The sequence below is a fragment of the Sinocyclocheilus anshuiensis genome, unplaced genomic scaffold (assembly GCF_001515605.1).
Source record: "Sinocyclocheilus anshuiensis isolate Anshui unplaced genomic scaffold, SAMN03320099.WGS_v1.1 scaffold143, whole genome shotgun sequence".
Classification (NCBI taxonomy): domain Eukaryota; kingdom Metazoa; phylum Chordata; class Actinopteri; order Cypriniformes; family Cyprinidae; genus Sinocyclocheilus; species Sinocyclocheilus anshuiensis.
Window position 1 is genome coordinate 681,389 of NW_015548197.1, and position 16,230 is coordinate 697,618.

A 16,230-nucleotide genomic window follows, 5' to 3' on the forward strand; every position below is an offset into this window, starting at 1 on the left:
ATTGTTGTGCTTTAATGTTTTAAGAGCATTGAACATTCGTTCTGGCATTGGGTTGAACATTCATTGTAGTGAAGATACTTTGTAATTTAGATCATCGCAAAACGTGTAGTACAGTTCATTTCATCAGGTAAGAAGCTGTTTGGATAAGTGGATGTGTACTAGAACTTTATTTATTCATTTACTAGACTATGTTTAAAGTAAACTGTAATGTTGAGTGTAACAGTGTTGTTATTGACAACTAAAACGGTTTTCAGAAACTGAATTAAATCTGATAAAATATAAATATTAGATGAAATACTTTAAATTCAACTAACTGAAATACATTTTAGTTGACATACTGAAATTGTTAAATCCCAAACTGAAATAAAATAAAAAGAATGGATAGATAACTAATAAAATCTAATAAGATAACTAATAAAAATGACAAACATGTAACAAATGTACTAAAAATGTATATGAAAACTGAAAATCTAAAAATACAAGCAAATGTAAAAATTAATACATTCTATAATAGTATAGAAATAATACTCAAATAATGCTAGATTGCATAGCTGTTAATGCTTGTTCATCTGAATGCCTGTCTATCTAAAACCCAGACACAAAACAGCAGTACAGTTTAAGTTGAAGTACTAACTTTTCTAAAAGCTGAATACAAATAAATGTATTTTAAAGCAAAAATGACAAGCACATAGCAAATTTACAAAAAATTAGACCAAATTTTAAAATGAAAACTGAAAATATAAAAAAGTTCTAAATAATAAATATCATAGTAGATATAATTAATACTAAAATAACAGAATTTTATGGCTGCTAATGCATATTTGTTCGTCTGACTGTCTAAAGAAAGCTTTCTAAAGAAAGACACAAAACAAAGCAAATTATAATGACCTTTTATTTATTATAAATCTTTTAAATAATAAAGTACAGCTTTCTCTCTCCACTGAGGTATTGACATCCGGTATATTACAGTACACAAAACGAACAGTCAGATACTTTCACAGAAAAAAAGTATCTGTGTAAAATCCCAGTCCAAATTAATGATCAAAATTTATTTTCAAGCGATTGTGTGTATATATTTTCAAAATTCACTGAACCCCATAAACTATGCTGGGATTTTTGAGCTAAATATTCCTGTGGCTCAGTGGTAGAGCATTGCGTTAGCAGCGCAAAAGGTTGTGGGTTTGATTCCCAGGGAACACACATACTGATAAAAAATGTATAGTCTGAATGCACTGTAAATCACTTTGGATAAAAGCATCTGCTAAATGCATAAATTATGATTTAATTATTAAATTACAAAGCACAACATTTCAGTGTTATAGAAGGAAGTTTGAGGATCACAGAACAGATATTTGGTTATTGGTCTATATCCACTCTCAGAAGAAAAGGTACAAAAGCTGTCACTGGGGCGGTACCTTTTCAAAAGGTACACTTTTGTACTTTTAAGGTACCAATATGGACTCTTTAGGTACAAAGGTGTGCCTTTTGAAAAGGTACCGGCCCAGTGACAGCTTTTGTACCTTTTTTTCTGAGAGTGTGGATTTGGAATATTGAACATTGCATATGCATTGCATCTGATTTCAAAACACATTTTTACAGTTCATCAAGAAATATTGTCTCATGCAAAATTGCACAATAAGTCGAGCTTTAACAGAATGTTTATGTTGTTTTTCCAGAACCGCCAGAACAAGAAAATGTCCTCGTAGTTCCTCACACGTGTTCTCAGATGGTCAATACTGGAAGTAAAGAACTTGTCCACAGTCTCAGATCTTGTTTTATGCTTTTTTCTTCTTTCTCACTGCATTTATTCACACAAAAATCTGAAATCTGTTATTTTCTGGTTTGTTCTTCAGCAGGTGAATCCAAACAGTGACACCTGACATGAGTTTCCTGCAGATTTAACTGGTTGGAGCATCTCATAACCTGATCTGACATCGGTGAACTGCTTCTGGAGAGATGTAAGCATGCCTGTGGAAACGTTGCGTCATTAGTATCAATCACAAATTGTGTAATTTATCAATTGCATATATTTAATGTTTGCACACATTTAATGATCCCATTAAGGGAGCTGGTACTTGTCAAGTAAAATGTATTTGTATAGTGCTTTTCACAATACACATTGTTGCAAAGCAGCTTTACAGAAAATCGTGATGTTGCAGTTTAGAATGTCTTAATATCTTCATGCCTTATAGTTGCATTTAGCTTTTTCATTTAGCAAAAGCAATCAAGCAGATGAAATTTGCTATATAGTGGCTTGTATACAGTATATCACCTACGCAAGTGAACTGTATGATAAAGTTGGACATACTTGTATATACAGCTTTATCATTTGGATCTGCATTAATATAGTCTCTCTTAAGCATGCAGTGAATCACTGTTTGTAATTCACCTCTATCACAGCTAAACTTCTGTTGATGCCTTGGATCGAATTGGCTCTTCAAACTGACACTGCGGTAGACACAGAAGAAACAAATTAACATTCAATCTGAACTAATTATTTTCCTGATGAAATATCAGTATTAAACTCTTCAGCTCTGTTCCAAATCCTAGCCCAGTGACAGCTTTTGTACCTTTTTTTCTGAGAGTGTGGATTTGGAATATTGAACATTGCATATGCATTGCATCTGATTTCAAAACACATTTTTACAGTTCATCAAGAAATATTGTCTCATGCAAAATTGCACAATAAGTCGAGCTTTAACAGAATGTTTATGTTGTTTTTCCAGAACCGCCAGAACAAGAAAATGTCCTCGTAGTTCCTCACACGTGTTCTCAGATGGTCAATACTGGAAGTAAAGAACTTGTCCACAGTCTCAGATCTTGTTTTATGCTTTTTTCTTCTTTCTCACTGCATTTATTCACACAAAAATCTGAAATCTGTTATTTTCTGGTTTGTTCTTCAGCAGGTGAATCCAAACAGTGACACCTGACATGAGTTTCCTGCAGATTTAACTGGTTGGAGCATCTCATAACCTGATCTGACATCGGTGAACTGCTTCTGGAGAGATGTAAGCATGCCTGTGGAAACGTTGCGTCATTAGTATCAATCACAAATTGTGTAATTTATCAATTGCATATATTTAATGTTTGCACACATTTAATGATCCCATTAAGGGAGCTGGTACTTGTCAAGTAAAATGTATTTGTATAGTGCTTTTCACAATACACATTGTTGCAAAGCAGCTTTACAGAAAATCGTGATGTTGCAGTTTAGAATGTCTTAATATCTTCATGCCTTATAGTTGCATTTAGCTTTTTCATTTAGCAAAAGCAATCAAGCAGATGAAATTTGCTATATAGTGGCTTGTATACAGTATATCACCTACGCAAGTGAACTGTATGATAAAGTTGGACATACTTGTATATACAGCTTTATCATTTGGATCTGCATTAATATAGTCTCTCTTAAGCATGCAGTGAATCACTGTTTGTAATTCACCTCTATCACAGCTAAACTTCTGTTGATGCCTTGGATCGAATTGGCTCTTCAAACTGACACTGCGGTAGACACAGAAGAAACAAATTAACATTCAATCTGAACTAATTATTTTCCTGATGAAATATCAGTATTAAACTCTTCAGCTCTGTTCCAAATCCTAGTTTTTGCTGTATACTGTTTGATCAGCATCTTAATTAAAATAAAACTGAATTGAATTGTGCTACTGAATTGAAACTATCTATATATGCATCAGATGTCAATGCTCACTGACACGTGAAATCTACAGATGCAAATAGATAAAGTGTCATAAAATAAACACTTAATAATGTATTTTGGACTTTTTCTTTCCACTTGTCTGAAACAAATAGCCCACAATCTCAAAATTGACCAGTGCATGGAAAAAAACAAACAAAACAAACCAGTGTTTTTCCCTGTAGTGCCTTAAAGGAACACTCCACTATTTTTGAAAATAGGTCATTTTCCAAGAGTATAGTTCCTAGCCATATCGGCCTAGAAAATCACAACTTTTCATTTTCCGTCAGTCTTAGTACACGATAAAACTACAGAAGAGTCAAGTTTTAAATAGGAAAAATATAGAAACTCTTTGGTCATTTTTGAGAGAGATGCTAATGGTCTAATCAGATTCAATGATCTATGCTAAGCTACAGCTAAAAGTGCTACCGCCAGACCCGGAGATCGGCTGAATGGATTCGAAAACGGTAAAACTCAACTGTTTACTAGGGGAGTTGGAAAATGAGCCTATTTTCAAAAATAGTGGAGTGTTCCTTTAAGAGAGTACATTGGACTCAGCTTTTTTAGTGTGGTATAAGTCAGCATCACTTTGCCTGAAAATGTTGCCTAGACAGGCAGCTCACTGGGTTTTCAGCAGAGCTGATGTGCGTTCATTTCTCAACCTTGAGAGAGCCGTGAGCATCTGTTTGTGGACTGAGCTTCTTCCTGGATAGGGCTGGCGAGCCATAGTGAAGAACATGAGTGGGAGACGTCCGACAAACTGAAGGTCTGGAGTGAAGCAGTGACGACACAGATGCTCTCCTTCTTGTGGGGCATTTATGATCAGCACAGCTAAATAAACCTGTGTTCTCTGTAAAGGAATCTAAAAAGAAAGGACGGCGAGAGAGATATTTAGAGATATTATTCAGGCCTTTCCTTTATTATACAGACACTATTAATTTTCCTATATTAGTAAGGAGGAGTTTTTGCTACCGTAACATTTTCCTTGGAAAACGCTGGGTGACATGGAGCCCCGCCCAGACGAGGATGATGAGTGGCTGCCCGTGGTTGATGTGCTGCTGCCAGAGCCAATCGAATCTGGCCGTGGCAAAGCCACGCCCCTTTGAAGGCTGGACACCAAGGGATTGGTTGTTTTCAGTATTCCTACAACTTCTGTCAGAAGTAATGGAAAATTCAGGTAATGACTGAAAAGGGCTTTAGTTTATTAAATAAAACTAAAGTATCTACAAATTAGGCTTTTTTTCAGGGGCGTAGCAACTATTATACTGTATGTCCTCACATTTAGAAGATCATTAGTCTGCATTTGAGAAAGACTGATTTTTATGAAAGCTTGTTTCCGACAAAATCTTAGAATTCTGAGTTTATATCTCACAATTTTTCTTGGAATTGCAAGATGGAAACTTGGAACTGTGAGAAAGTCAGTCAGAATTCCGAGAATTTTTATCTTTTTTTCTTTATATTCCACAATTCTCACTTTTTCTATTGTATATATCACAATTCTGAGTTTATATCTCGCAATTCTGCTATTTTCCCACAGAACTGTGAGAAAAGAAGTCAGAATTATGAGATGATAAGTCCTAATTACATTTTTTATTTTCGCTTCTGTGGCAGAAACAGGCTTCCGTTTTCATAGACATACAGTAGTATTTTTCATCTGTAAGTCAATGGGACCCAAAACTGTTTGGTTACCAACATTCTTCAAAATATCTAATTTTTTGTTCCACAGAAGAAAGTCATACAGGTTTGTAACGACATGAGGGTCAGTAAATGACAGAATTTTTATTTTTTGGTGAGTTATCTCTTTAAAATCAAGCAGAAGCTTCTGTCAGCCTGGGATTGGGTTGAACAAATGCACAAGTGTTAAGCAGTAATCATATTCTTGCTAGCGTTCGCTAACCAACATCTGCCTTTCAGCGATTTTGTTGCAGATTAGTTAGCGTGAACATCTCAGAGTAATTAATATTCATGACCCAAGCCACACCTGGTAAAGTTTGCGTGCCAAGACTCTGACAGAAAATAAACTACCTGATGAAAAAAGACAACAGAATAGAAGTCATCTTTGATAAAAGTATGCATTAATTTTGTATTTTTAATTCGTAGTTGTTGCAATAGTGTTTTTATCCTAACCGTGAAATTTTCATAATAAATACACTAGAATAACTGGCATTTCAGGATATTTTTCAAACTGTTCTTACGCCCTTGAGTTTATTATTATGAGATCAGAGTTATATGCATGCAAATTGTCAGCCTGTGATTGGCCGGTAAATACCTCTTCCTGTGACATCACCGTTCACGGCGTGATTGCTAACGGCCGTGTTTCTGGGTTGAATGCCGGCAAAAGGTTTCCAACCCATTCCCATGAACAACCTCTCCTGTCTCCTCAGCTCTGAAACACAAAAATCAAGTCCAGTAGATCTACAAACACATACAAGCACAAACAACGTGTACAGTAACCTCGAACCATTTGTGACCCTGGAGCACAAAAGCAGTCTTAAGTCGCTGGGGTATATTTGTAGCAATAGCCAAAAATACATTGTATGGGTCAAAATTATTGGGATTATTAAATCATTAGGCTATTAAGTAAAGATCATGTTTCATGAAGATATTTTGTAAATTTCCTACTGTAAATATATCAAAACTTAATTTTTGATTAGTAATTTGCATTGCTAAGAACTTCATTTGGACATCTTTAAAGGTGATTTTCTCAATGTTTTTTTTTTTTTCTGCACCCTCAGATTCCAGATTTTCAAATAGTTGTATCTCGGCCAAATATTGTCCTATCCTAACAACATATCCCATACATCAATGGAAAACTTATTTATTCAGCTTTCGGATGATGTATAATTCTCAATTTCGAAAAATTGACCCTTATGACTGGCTTTGTGGTCCAAGGTCACATGTAAACTTTGTCTGTGAATGCCTAATTTGCACTATTTTCCCATATGTTGTATTGTGATATGCTCTGACCTCTGCTCTTCAGCGCTTGTTCCCACAGTATGTGCTCCAGGTCGCTGGTCCAGGCCTCTTTGACGTCTCGTGTCTCTGCCTGTAGGATGTAAGTGTCCTGAGACCGTCTCCTCCTGAACCAGATCTCGAAACTGCGGCCGCTCACGCCGCACGAGTGGGTCATTCCAATCTCACAGGTCTACAGACAAACGTTAAGCAAACTTTAAATGAAATAAAAAGTGTGCAAATTAAACTGTATTTGAAAACAGAAAATGAGTATTGGCTGTTTGCAAGGTTTTCTGTCAATTTTGACTCTGAATGAATGGGTCTGATTCCCAGGGAAAACATGAAAATAAAATATATATTTAGGGTCAGTTATTATTAACATTTTCTCTTACTTTCCTTCTTTTTAAATGTTTTTGAAAAAAGTCTTCTGCTCACCAAGACTGCATTTATTTGACTATAAAATTATGAAATATTATTACAATTTAAGATAACTTTTTTCTATTTGAATATATTGTAAACTGTAATTTATTTCTGTGATGCGCAGCTGTATTTTCAGCATCATTACTTCAGTCTTCAGTGTCACATGATCTTCAGAAATCATTCTAATATGCTGATTTTGCTGCTCAAGAAACATTTCTGATTATTATCAATGTTGGAAACAGTTGTGCTGCCAAATATTATGTAGATACATTTTATTTTTCATGATTCTATGATGAATAGAAACATTAATATTCTCACACATACCTTGATGGACATTTTGTAAACATATACATCATCTCCACGGTTGTTTTTTTTGGTCTTGGTGAAGAGGATGACATCTTGGAAGAGAAACACTCGCCGGAGGGAACGTTTCTTATGGAAAATTACCCAGAATTCATCCTGCCGAATCAGTTGGCCCTGCTCGTTCAGGTTTAGCTGAAGAAACAACACAACAAGAAAAAATGCATGATTACAACTTACAGTATATACTACAGAAAAATTGGAAAACCAGTTTCAGATGTGAGAAAAAGACCAAAATTCTTGTTCCAAAGAAAAAAAAAAGTGAATTGCTTTTTTTTTTTTTTTTTTTTACAGATTATTCAAAATCCAACTTGAAGCGTCACGACTAACATCGCAGTCGCGGATGGCGTCCATGGTGAGCAGGTCGTTCCCGTGCCGCAGCTGGAATCGCACCACCTCTACAGCCGCCTGGATCTCCTCTCGTTCTCCGCTCTGATCCGGCACACATTCATCCAGGATCTCCTGCAGCAGCAGACTGTATTTACTGATCCTCTGGACCGGCTTCAGCAGGTATGAGGAGAGATCCATGCTGTCACCCAACTCCATCTGCTTACGCTGGAACAAAAGAGGATTCATTTCATTCCCGTTTACGTTAATTAAACTCAGAAGAAATAGCAAGAGATGCAGAAATAATTGTTGAATTTGTATATTTATGTATATTTTCAAAAATTGTTATTTTATGTATTTATATTAATGATAATTAACAATATACACATGTAAAATAAGTAATTCTGTAAAACATTATATAAAAGTATTACATACTGTATAATATTTTTATATTGTTTAAATGTATATATATATATATATATATATATATATATATATTTGTGTATAATAAACCAAATGTTCCTCACCTTGAAGTATCTATGATGTTGGATTAGCGCATCAGACTGGGGTTTGTTCTTGCTGTAAAGGGCGTAAAGTCCAAAACTCTCTTTCTGTTTAAATAGATTTTTGTGCAAGGTTAAAATGATATTCTGTTTAAAATGAAACTACGATCAAAACACAGTGCTGTCTTACGTGATTGAGGAAACAGCGTCCGACTCTCAGCGGTTCTGCCTGACAGGCCTCCAGTTCCTGCTGGAAGTGCTGGCAGTGGAAGGCGTACAGTTTCTCCAGGTTACCGAAGATGCGTCCGCGCTGACCGCGCAGATCCTGCGGGACGTCCGGTCTGGACAGCAGGGGGAAGTAGTGAGTCAAGATGTAGCAGAGAGAGCGGACGTACTCCACCTCCGTCAGCAGGAGCTCCTCCATGATGCGATGAAGCTTCCTGCCGGGAAATAAAGATAAGAATGTATTTCTAAAATAAATAAATAAATCTATAATGAAATATCAGCTGTGACAGCCTTTATTAAAAAAAAAGTACCTTTTTTTATACGTGGCACTATTGAAATACTACGATCTTAATTACAGATATTATTATAGAAATCTATTATTATGCTTATCTTATATGAATATGTTTACCATTAGAATTACAATTGTAGTTAATTAACCTTCTGAAACCACTGCTTTAACATGGTACTGCCACTTTTAAAATCCTATATTAGCTCTTGTTACTGTAACTTTACCTTTCTGACATCAGTGAAAGCTTTTGGACAAAGAAAGAAATAGCATGAAAAATATTGAGACTTGCTTAATAAAGGCAGCCTTGGTGAGCAGAAGAGACTTCTTGTAAAATCCAAACTTTTGCATGGTCCTGTATGTACACATAAAGTAACTAATATCTAGAAAACAAAGTGCATCTCACAGTGTTTCATCTGTATATTTAAAGACAGCATGAAATGTTATTCACAGTGCATTTAAATTCAGCATAACAAAAATATGCATTCACTTTTATTTAAATTTGATTTAACATTTTTATACATTTTTAAATTGTAATTTTCAAATTTATTTTTAATTATTTAAATTTTGAATAAATTAATAAAAAATGACAGTTCCAGATAAAACTGAATTTACTATGGGAAATAATGTAGGGCTTTATCATTTAGGATTTGAATGGATCAAAAGTTGTTTCAAAAGCAGAGAAAAAGTGCATTTTGATTAAAGAATATTTTTTTTTAGAATAATGCTCACTGATGTTCATAAAACCAGAAACCCTTTAAAGTACATTAAAGTAAACAGTATCAGTTTTAATTTCACATTGTCTTTAAGTGTCATTAATGGGCATAAGAACACAGTGTAACTCACATGGTTCTGTTTGGGCTTTCTGGGATGGGTGCAGCGTTTTCTCCATCAGTTCTCCAGCTGTCTGTGAATACAGGGACGTCTCTAGCGCCCTCTGTCTCTTCACCGGCCGTCTGAGAGCAGAAGCTGCCGTGGCGGGAGTTTACGTACCGCTGGTTCTGGCAGAAGACGGGCTCTGTGATGTGGAGCTCAGATCCCTTGCTGATGTTTCTGCTGGCTGCGTTCTGCCAAGGAAACCACTGACAGCCCACCGTACTCGACCCTGCGACGGGTTTCTGCTCTTGGGAAGCTTTTCTGCCAATGTTTTTGCCTCTTTGGCTGCCGTCTGCAGGATTTTCCTTCGCAGTCTGTGCTGTTTTGGACTCTCTTCTGGTTTTGTGGTTGGATCTGAAGTTGAAGCAGGTGACGGTGCCATGAATGCTGTCTCTCGCCCGACTCGCACTGCTCTCTGACAGATCGGGCACAATCCCATGATCATCTTGTACTTGGGGTCGGAAAAATGACCAAAATCTTATTTCACATTATGAGAAATTTTACACTGCAAAACATGACTTTCCTACTCAGTATTTTTGTCTTGTTTTCCAGTACAAATATCTAAACATTCTTAAATTTAAAATACATTTACTTGAAAAGCATTTACTTGTTTTCTAAAAAATCTGTCAAAATGAAGTGACTTAATGCTTAAAACAAGAAAAAAACATATGCAAGTGGGATCAGAAAAATTTACTTAATTTAAAGGGAAAATACGTTTATTTTTCTTACCCCATTGCCATTACCCAATTTTTTCTTGAAATTCTAAAAGAAATTCCAAATTGTGATATATAAACTCACAATTGTGAGAAAAAAGGGCACAATTATATGGCAGAAAAAAACAGAATTGAAAGATTGCGAATTGAGAGTAAAATCATTAACCCATTCAGACTTGCATAATATAAACTCAGAATTTAGAGAAAAAAGTTGTAACTGCGAATTTATTAACTCAGAATTCTGAGGAGAAAAAGTCAGAATTGTATCATGTAAACTTAGGGGCCGTTTACACGACAACGTTTTCAGCCAAAAACAGGAATCTTTTTATGCGTTTTGACTGTTCGTTTACACGACAACGTCGTTTTGGGGACTGAAAACGCATATTTTTGAAAACGGGTTTCAAAGTTATCGTTTCCGTGTAAACACCCAATACGGGAATCTTTGAAAACGCTGAAGTCATGCGTGTGCGTAGTACGTGTTCGGTACAGTGGGTACGGAAAGTATTCAGACCCCCTTCAATTTTTCAGTATGTAAACGTGCAGTACGTGTCGATTTTAAAGGCAAACGTGAACAAACATACACAACAATGGCGGAGTACATGGTGCTGTTGTTGCTGCTCAAGAATTTGCTAATGCTTCTGCAGCAAAGTGTGAATTTACTTCACCAATATTACAACCAGTGCTTGAAGTGGGCCGGTACGCACCGGTACCCAGTACCAACTATATGCCGGTATCAAATTCTCATGTTGTGATTAATTGCTAATGCGTTTATCACGGTATACGGTATTATCACGATATTGAAATTTAGTTTAAAAAAAAGTGCTGTAATAGAGTATAACAGGTTTAATAACTTTTTTCTTATAACAAAAATAACTGAACATTTAAATGCAATAAAGCAATACAGAAAAATGTATAAAGTTAAAAGTTTTACACAGATTAAAGTGCAAAAGAACTATAAAGAGCAATAGGTATCACTTTACAATAAAAATTTCGAGTTTCCCACTCGTAATAACGACTTTGTGGTGGCGTTCATGTGCGTTCAACTCGTAAATACGATCTATCTGACATGACTTGAACGCACCATTATGTGTGGGGTGCCAGAGCATGTCAGGGGAGGTGCGTAGAGTAGTATAATTTAATTAATTAATTAATTAAAACATAATTAATTATTGATTACTAATTTGAATCAGTACTTTATAACGAAAATAATACCTTCAAAATGAAAAGAAGCCTTTTGCGATCACATCATTTTAAACCGGTAAACTCCTGGAAAGTCCAAGGATCCAGCGAATTAATTCAGACAGTAAGTTCAAAACAGCACTAATGCAGACAAAACATGGCCGATTTCATCAGAGATTGCGGAGAGAATAGTGACTTACGTCCAGATGTCATTAAATTATTCTGTTCAGCGTGTATTTGGCTTAAAAGCAAGAGTGTTTTATAATAGACTCTGGCTGAAGGTGGTCAGAGGTTTAGCGATTCTGAATGGATCCATAAAGTAGGTTTAGTCTTTGGAGTCTCCCTGTGGTCCTGTGTGGTATCGCAGATTGACTTGTGCTAATTTGTATTGAAAACTTTTATTTAATTATTGATTGATTGTGGCACTATACATACATTGTGAATTATTAAAAATAATGGGGGGGGTGAGTACCGGCTCTTCTTTTTTTCCACTTCAAGCACTGATTACAACCAACAGCGGAGACGCATCATATGCATCATATAATCTTCACTTTCTTACAGGTACTGTTTACTAACAAGGTGACAGCGCCAACTACTGGCCTGGCATACGTAATACGTTTTTGGCCGTTTTCGTGGATATGTGTAAACGCAAATCATTTCGAAAATGTTGCCGTGTATATGTGAAACTTCTTAAAAACGCAAGGGAAAACTTTTCCATTTTTGACTACACCGTCGTCGTGTAAACGTAACCTTAAAATATGGAGAAAAAAAATGCAATTGCGAGTTTATAACTCATTTCTAAGCAAAAAAGTCAGAATTGCATGATGTAAACTTAGAATTATGAGTAAAATTGCAATTACAAGTTTATAACTTGTAATTGTTAGATATAAACTATATTTGATTATAAATTCTGAGGAAAAAACTCAGAATTGCATCATGCAAAAAAGTCAGCATTGCATCATGTAAACGCAATTTGGAGAAAAAATGGAATTATGAGTTTATAACTTGCAATTGTGAGATATAAACTGGCAATTATGAAAAAAAAGTCAGAATTGTTAAATAAAAAGTCTCAATTACCATTTTAATTTTTTTATTCAAGCTTCCATATCATGCCAGCCCTATCTTATATAGACTCTTCTCCATCCTCACCTGGAATGACCTCCGGCCAATCAGAGCGGTGTCCGCCGGCTGTTTGAGCTCCTTCCAGAAGCGCCAGTCTCTCCTCCAGCTGTCGCCGGATGTCCTGGCAGTGGATCCAGGCTGCGTCCCACACCTGCAGAGCTCTGGAGCTGGAACAGGCCTGCGCTCTCACGTCCTGGAAGTGCTCAGGAGAAAACTCGTCTAATTTCTGCAGGTAAGCGTGAAGATGTGTCCAGCGCTCTTCATCTGGAGAACAGCAGTGTTGCTCCTGTTCCAAAAATCGCCTGCAATCGCTGGCCACGGCTGATGCCTGAAAACAATTATGAATTAGTTCATACATAGGAAGGATTATGTTGACAAAAAATGTCGTGACAGCAATAAGATCAGGGGCTTTTTGCACCTATACACTCTTAAAAATAAAGGTTCCAAAAGGCTGTTTTCACAGCGATGCCATAAAAGAACCATTTTTGGTTCCCCTCCATTTTTTTCTTAGTGTGAAGAACATTTTAGTGAAAAGCTGCATGTCTGTAAGAACCAAATCCATTATTAAGATGATTTTAACAACTAAACCATTGCTTCTGGCTAAATGCAAGTCCATAATCCACAAGGGGGGAGGCGTAGGTTTGATTTTGACATCGGTGGGGACATAACAGTAGACAACCACCGTAGAGGTCAAGCAGCAGGAGTAATTATACAGGGGAGAGCGGGGTAAGTTGAGCCACCCCTTGTTTCTAGACAACCTTAAACGAAACTGGTGATGTGACCACAAATATATGAAGAGTTGTCCATTTTACTCACTCTGTGATAGAGAGAGGCTCATGGGATAATTTGTAACTACATTTAAGTTTCAAAACCAGTTTTTTTGGACTCATGCTTCTTGTGTCTGAACAATTACAGACAAATCTGAAAAAATATCACACGTGTGTTTGTGCTTTAGGAAGTTATAATATGAGGCTACACTGTTAGCATGATGTTAGCTCTAAACTGCTGGACGATACAAGTTTGTTAAAATGGCAGGAGTGGGGTAATTTGAGAAAAAAGTCCTGGGGTAAGTTCAGACAGTGTCTCACCTTTTTATGAATATAAAGTATTATTTTACTGTAATTCTAATTTAAGACCAAACATTTTTGATGTTGTTCTTTGCTTTGAACTTGATTTAATTTTTTTACATTTTCAATAGGCCTTGGATATTTCAGCTGATTGCTTTGTACATTCAGTTTAACAGCATAAACATTATCATTCAGCACAACTGTGCACGTATTTTAAACACTTAAGCTATGTATTAAATGTAGGTCCTTGAAAGCGTGTGGTTTTCTAGCGTATTTACTTGAACTTCTCAGGTAATATCAATGGTGTGACCTATTTCAGATACAGCCGAAATTACAACAGTGGTTACATACACATATATTTAATTGTTTGATCAAAATTATTGATAGGGACAATTCAGTAGTCACTGAATATTGGTAGGGGCATGTCCTTAGCGTCCATACTAAATTCTACATCATTGATAATCCATAATAACTCTTCCTCCAGTGAAAAAGTCCTCTCATCTGAACCAAGAGAGAAATCTGCACAGATCAAGCACTGTTTACAAGCCAAAACAGCTCTAAACAAATATGTGAGTAGATTTTGATGTGAGAGTTCAACAGAGGATGGACTTTGCAACGGAGGAAGCGTTATTATGGATTATGGACTCGTATTTTAGCCAGAAGCAACGGTTTGAAGTTAAAACACCTTAGTGATGGATTTGTTTCTTACAAACGCGCAGCTTTTCACTTCACAAGAAGTTCATTGATGGACTGGAGTCAAGATAGAATTGTGCATTACTGATGTTTTTATCAGCATTTTAATCATCTAAAGAACCCTTTTCCACTATAAAGTACCTTTTGTCCAGTGGAAAGGTTCCATGTATGTTAAAAGTTCTTCAAGGAGCCAATAATGCCTTTTTAAGAAAGGAGGCTGTTGTCTTTCGTTGAGTTTGGCCAAAAATATAAATTGACAAATTTCTATTTTGTAAAATTTTGGTCTGATTCCCCCAACAGCCCAACACAAAACGTCTTGGATCTGCAAGAATCACATAAGTTTTGGCTTCAAAATGGCGAAACTTCAGAGCAACATTAATTTTGTAACTTAATAATTTTGGAATTTAATTTCAACAAAATCTTTTTTTTTTTTCTTCCGTCTTTTGGAAGTTGAATTCAAAATGGCTCAGAAATCTGAGGAGTCATGTGCTTTCTAGTTAAGAAAGGGTCCTAACCAAAACAGATTATTTCCTAGTTTAAATGGCCAAATGTAATTATTGAAGGAAGGCAAATTACTTTTTGACTAGTTATAGCGTATAACACTCCACTAGGTGGACGCATGATCTCACGATTTTCACTAAATTAGGAGGACTACAGAGTTGTTCAGTCTGTAGTCTTAAAACCTGGAAGAGAATAATTTTTGAGCCACTGGTTCTCAATTTTCTGCTAATTATTATCATGAAAGAGGCTTCCATACCCTCTCACAGAAGTGGCAGATGTACACCATCATCCCCAGCTCTTCACAGCAGCGCTCGGCCCGTGACACAGAGTCAGCCAGACTGGATTTAAACACGGACACCATCCTGTGAAACACCTCCGTCTCGGGATAGTTTGGCCCCTGAACGCTCTCCGCGTCAGACACCAGCATCGTCGCCTGATGCTTTCGCTCCTGATATTTAACCAGAAACACGTTTCAAGATTAAACACTACAGATTTTAACCTCTTACTGATTTTGATGGCAAAGTTGAGGTTTAATCTTTACATTTTTGAAGTCACTTCTGTAGCGGCGCATCATAAAGATTCTACACTTTCACTTACGTTTGCTTCGGAGAGAAAAGCTTTGAAACTCTGCAGTGTCTGCTGGATTCGTTCACTGCAGTCGTCCACAGATTCAGCCTGCAGGAGCTGCGTTTCTCCTTCTGTGTCGAACCAGTCCTTAATCTACAGACAGAAACGCTTTCTGAATGCAGTGCATCTGAATGCAGAAGACCAGTGTGCACTGCTGTTTTATTGATTTATTTTTTGTTAGAAATTAATGCTTTTATTCAGCAAGGACTTGATCAAAAGTGACGGTAAGGACATTTTTAATGTTGGAAAGAACAATAAACAACAATAGTAATGTTTTAATGTTTATATAATAGTAAATATATAAATATAATCAAATTTAATATAATATCAATTATAATATATCATTAAATATAATAGAATATAATTGTAATTATTTATAAATATTTTACATGTACTAACATAATAATAATGTATAAATATTTATATAATAATATGTTATACTGTAATACTATAATAAATTGATCAAAAGTGACAGGAAATATATTTATGTTACAAAAGTTTTCTTTAATAAATAAACGCTATTCTTTTGAACTTTCAATTTTTTTAAAGAATCCTAAAAAAACAAACAAAAAAAGCATGTATCATGGTTTTCACAAAAATATGAAGCAAAAATGTTTCCTGAGCAGCAAATCAGTATATTATACTGATTTCTGAAGATCATGTGACTCTGAAGACTGGAGTAATGATG

At 35.8% G+C, this 16,230-nt stretch overlaps 2 long non-coding RNA genes and 1 pseudogene across 2 annotated transcripts; 2 read left to right on the top strand and 1 right to left on the bottom strand.

The window, feature by feature from the left end:
* Positions 1-1,623: 1,623 nt before the first annotated feature.
* Positions 1,624-2,529, top strand: LOC107653209 (uncharacterized). Its single transcript, XR_001630195.1, has 3 exons — positions 1,624-1,742; positions 1,854-1,958; positions 2,401-2,529. It is a non-coding gene; the product is annotated as an uncharacterized LOC107653209 (long non-coding RNA).
* Positions 2,530-2,673: 144 nt separating this feature from the next.
* On the top strand, positions 2,674-3,621 carry LOC107653208 (uncharacterized). Its single transcript, XR_001630194.1, has 3 exons — positions 2,674-2,792; positions 2,904-3,008; positions 3,451-3,621. It is a non-coding gene; the product is annotated as an uncharacterized LOC107653208 (long non-coding RNA).
* A 719-nt stretch (positions 3,622-4,340) lies between these two features.
* LOC107653198 (pleckstrin homology domain-containing family G member 4B-like) overlaps positions 4,341-16,230 on the bottom strand; it is an 82,408-nt pseudogene continuing 70,518 nt past the window's right edge.